Source organism: Syngnathus leptorhynchus, chromosome 6, assembly GCF_054491065.1.
Source record: "Syngnathus leptorhynchus isolate UIUO chromosome 6, UIUO_Slep, whole genome shotgun sequence".
Lineage (NCBI taxonomy): Eukaryota > Metazoa > Chordata > Actinopteri > Syngnathiformes > Syngnathidae > Syngnathus > Syngnathus leptorhynchus.
In genome coordinates this window covers 15,067,463-15,072,500 of record NC_141200.1, presented here as the reverse complement: position 1 = coordinate 15,072,500, position 5,038 = coordinate 15,067,463, and the positions used below count along the sequence as shown (strand labels likewise).

Genomic DNA, 5,038 nt, shown 5'->3' with positions numbered 1-5,038 from the left:
ATTGGATTGAAATACAAAAAAATAAAGTGCAAAAATCTATTAATCAAAAACAACACTTTGTTTAAGGAGAAGTAACATGCAGTGAAAACAAATATTAAATTTTAACTTAAACTTGAACTGAGTAAAAACTCTAAATATGTGATTGCACAGTAATGTTCACTTGTTTGAGGTTGAGGGTGATACTTGGTGGTGTCCCATCTTTTCCACAAGTTCATCAATGTTCGGGGTAAGGCTCTGAGCTGAAGAAATCCTCAGAATTGAGTGGAGGTGTTCAGCAGTAAGTCGACTTCTGTGTGATGTTTTGTTCAGGTTCATCAAAGAAAACAGTTGTTCACACAGGTATGTGCTGCCAAACATAGACAACGTTTGAGCAGCCTGGATGCGCAGCTGGGGCATTGTGCCGGGGAGGAAACGGGCGAACTCCGCAGCACCCACTGCCGCATATTTTGCCCTCAGTGCATCATTGCATTGGAGGTCAATCAACTCCATTTGGAGGTTTGGTGGTGAGCTTTCCACGTCAACAGCAAATGGGTTACCGAGCAGTTCCAACCTGCTTTTTTGTGCTTCAAAGTCAGCAAATCGGCGTCGAAAGTCAGCGGCAAGCATACCTATTTTATCAGCCAACTGTGTGCTCGGGAACGCACTGGTAGAGAGCTTCTCTTTCATGGTCTGGCAGCTGGGAAAGTGGCTCAAATTTTCTTTCCGCATCTGCGTCTCCCACAGAGTCAGTTTGGTTTTAAATGCCTTCACTGTACTGTACATATCAGAGATGACACGATCCCGACCCTGCAGCTGCAAGTTTATTGCATTCAGATGACTCGTAATGTCACACAGAAAAGCCATTTCACACAGAAACATTTCGTCTTGGAGTTGTGTTGTGTCTTTCCCTTTGCTGTCCAAGAACAGACAAATCTCCTCACGAAGCTCGAAACATCTTTGAAGCACCTTTTCCTGGCTTAGCCATCGCACCGCTGTGTGATAAGGCAAATCACCATGCTCCGTTTCTAACTCCGTCAGAAATGCCTTGAACTGGCGGTGATTCAAACCTTTGGCTCTGATAAAGTTAACTGTGCGCGTGATGATGCTCATTACATGCTCCATTTTCAAGGCTTTACCGCACAACGCTTCCTGGTGTATGATACAATGATAAGCTGTCAGCTCACCTGTCGCGTTTTCCTCTTGCATCTTTTCCCATATCTTCGCCACCAGTCCGCTCCTGTGTCCACACATCGCAGGTGCTCCGTCGGTTGTCAAACCCACGAGTTTTTCCCAAGGCAGCTCCATCTCATTTACACATCTTGACACCTCTTCATACAAATCATGCCCCGTAGTTGTGCCATGCATAGGACGTAAAGCCAAAAACTCCTCTGTCACGCTTAGGTTGGAGTCCACTCCGCGGATGAAAATTGACAACTGGGCAATGTCAGAAATGTCGGTGCTCTCATCCACAGCCAAGGAATATGCAATAAAATCTTTTCCCTTTTTCACAAGCTGCTCTTTTAGATTGATGGACAACTGGTCTACTCTCTCGGCAATGGTGTTTCTGCTCAGACTCACATTTAAAAAGAGTTGCCTTTTTTCTGGGCAAACTTCGTCACAAACTTTAATCATGCAGTTTTTGATGAAATCCCCCTCCGTAAATGGCCGGGCTGATTTAGCGATCTCTTCTGCCAAAATAAAACTGGCCTTGACAGCAGCCTGGCCTTGTGATTTGGCTTTTTTGAACAGAGCCTGTCGAGATTTGAGGCCTCGTTTTAATTCCTCTGCCTTTTGTAGCCTTTGTTCCATGTCCATATTCTTGTTTTTGTCCGCGTGTTTCGTTTCATAATGTCGTCTCAGATTATACTCTTTCAGTACCGCCACACTTTCTCCACACAGAAGACACACAGGTTTTCCAGCTACCTTCGTGAACATATACTCCGACTCCCACCTTGTTTGAAACCCCCGGTTCTCAGTATCCACCTTCCGTTTTGCCATTTTTGATGGGTATCTGAAAGTTAATTTTACTGTGATGCTGACGACTGCTGTGCCAATAAATATTGAAATGAAGCAGCCTACTGCTCGGTGCGTCACCTTTGCATTGTGGGAAATGTAGTATTGGTGCGTGTAAAAGATCTGCGGGCTGCCGGCTTGCTGCGGGCCGGTTCTAATAATAAATCAAGATCATCCCAGGGGCCGTAAAAAACCTTCTTGCGGGCCGGATGTGGCCCGCGGGCCTTGACTCTGACATATGTGCTCTACATTCAACGCCACACTAACGTCCATTTTACACAGAATTGGATAGTGATCACTCCCTATGGTCCCTCTTTCATATACCTCCCATTCACACCTCGGCGCCAGTCTACCAGACACTAAAGTAAGATCTAATACGAATTCCTTTCCAGTTCTTACATCTATCCTAGTCTTTCTACCATCGTTAACACACACTAAGTTTCTACCATTCAACATCTCCTCGATTACCTGCCCATTATTATCTGTTTTTTCCCCTCCCCATAATGTATTATGAGCGTTAAAATCCCCGCACCATATAACACTATCACCATCCTGTCCCTCCAACTTCTCCAACTCATTCAACTTCAGCTACTTACTTGGATTATAATAGTTTATTATCCCTACTTTCCTCCTGCCCGCCCAAACTTCCACCACCACATACTCCTGCTCTGGCCCTCGACCCACTACCCTATATGGCACTCCCTTCCTTACAAATGTTGCACACACCCCTCCATTACCGTGGTCTCTATCCCTCCTGAAGACAACATAGTCACTCAATACGAAATCCAGGTTAGGTCTTAACCATGTCTCCTGTACACATATAATATCAGGCTTCACACTCCTGCTGTCAATAAATTTCTTAAAATCTTGGCCATTCGCTACCAAACTCCTAGCATTCCATTGCAAGAGTAACATAATCAGTAGATTATCCTACACTACCTGCTTCCTGGTTTGGCTGTCCATTCAGCCCCTCCCTTATCTCCTCCCACTTTAGTCCTACCAAGCCTAGATGTTGAATAGCAGCCTTTGTGATGATTTGAATCCTCTCAGTCTTGGACTTAACCTCAGCCGTAGCATTAATTACCCCTGCAATGAATATAACCAGCTCCTTCTTCTCTCCCTGTGCCCTGGACTCCTTTTCCCTGCTTGTTTCCTGCCTCTGGCTTCCAGCATTCCCTGAGCCGACCTCCACCCCGACCTTCCCTCCACCATTCCTCTTTGTCCCCCCCACCCGTCTGGCTGCCTCAGCATAGGATACTTTGTCCTTCACCTTTATATTCTGAATCTCCGCCTCCCTTCTCATCACTTCACATCCCCAGTAGGCTGCGCTGTGCTTCCCACCACAATTGCAGCATTTTGGACTCACTCCCTCACCACACCCCCCATACTCATGGTCTCCCCCACACTTAGCACATCTACTGACCCCCCTACAGAAATTTGCCACATGTCCAAACTTCTGACACTTAAAACACCTTATTGGCTTCTGCACATACTCTCTCACTCTGTACCTCATGAATCCGAGATACACCTCCTCAGGTATCTCCTTCAAACTGAATAGCACTAGCACAGACTCAGTGACACTTTTCTCAACTCCCCTAGTCAACCGCTGCGCACCCTGCACCACATCACACTTCATCTTGAGGCTCCTCACAAGCTCCTTCACATCCATAGACACTGGAATCCCATATATCACACCTTTACTTCCTTCTCCTCCCACCCTCGCCACCTTTTCCACCACACTCTTCCCAACTACTTGCAGCCTTTGAACTTTTTCAACCTGCTCCTCAGAGGTACACACAAGCAACAGATTGTTGCATTTAACTACGGTAAATGTAGTTACCGTCATTCAACACTTTCGCAAACTACACCTCTCCAACCTGTTTTCCAATTACTTTGGTCAATTTAACTGGATCCATACCCTTCACTCCACCCTCTCCTTCAAACCTCACTACAACCCTCCATTTCGCCTCTTTCCTCTGCCTTTCCGCAACTTCCCTGAGACGCTTCACTCCCCTACTCCCCACCATTTCCCAACTCCCACTCCCCTCCTCTTCCTTATCCCCCTCATCCATACCCCAACTACTATCTTCCTGTGACCCAGCCATGGCCAGAGAAGAGAATAATAGCAGGCGTAATGTGTTATGGCGCAATTTCTTTTTTTTTTTTTTTATCCCCTCAGCCCAGCGCTGCCATAACTGGCTCGCTACCTTCGAAATATTTAAAGCCTAGGTTCTTTTTGAAGAATTTCCATACAAGTTTTGTGCAGTTCTCAGCAAACGCCCCTCGAATACGTGTCAGTGCGAGTGATCTTCCCCGTTCGTGGTTTTCTCTTAATCTTTAACTACTTCTTCGTCGTCACCGGCTTCTTCGCATTAATTGGCCGTTGGCAAGCAACTTTGGCAAGAATTACCGCCGCCATCTGTTGGACGTGTGAATCGGCACCCTACGCAGGTTGCAGAATGAAGAATTGAAGTTCATAAATATATTACTAATTACGTAACTTTAACAGTTCTACTTTCCTGTGTTTCCGTGATGGGAGAGATGTTTTAAAACGGACAGATGTGTCAGGTCACTCCTGAGTGGCAAATACAGTAACATGTGGACATCACAAAAACTGTTCATATATCCTAATTCACTCGCCTTTCATGTTTGTTGAAAAGATTAAATTAAAACCTGATAAAATGAACTTGTAATATTGTTTAACAAAAGGCTGTTTAATTTGTGTGTAGTGGGGCATTGACAGACAAGTTTAATTAGTATTGAGTGCAATCTTAAGTCTTAAAATATGTTTTTCAAAACAGAAGCTGGCACTCTACAATATTGTGATTTATAAAAACACACAACAATGAAATAGAATGCAAAAAAAATAGTAAAGCTTTGGTCATATTTTTTGCTTCAATTACTTAATTCGTAAATGGGCATTGTTGTGCTCCTAGTATGGGTTCGGGTTTTCTCCATTGGAGGTATTTCAGATAGATGGTTCAACAAACTGAGTCTAATTGTGAGCTCGAGGTTGACTTACCCTGATGGATATCCTGTTCCATCC

At 44.8% G+C, this 5,038-nt stretch overlaps 1 pseudogene; it reads right to left on the bottom strand.

Annotated features, from left to right (window-relative positions):
• The window catches only part of LOC147056150 (general transcription factor II-I repeat domain-containing protein 2 pseudogene), a 4,206-nt pseudogene extending 920 nt beyond the window's left edge, over positions 1–3,286 (bottom strand).
• Between the last annotated feature and the right edge of the window lie 1,752 nt (positions 3,287–5,038).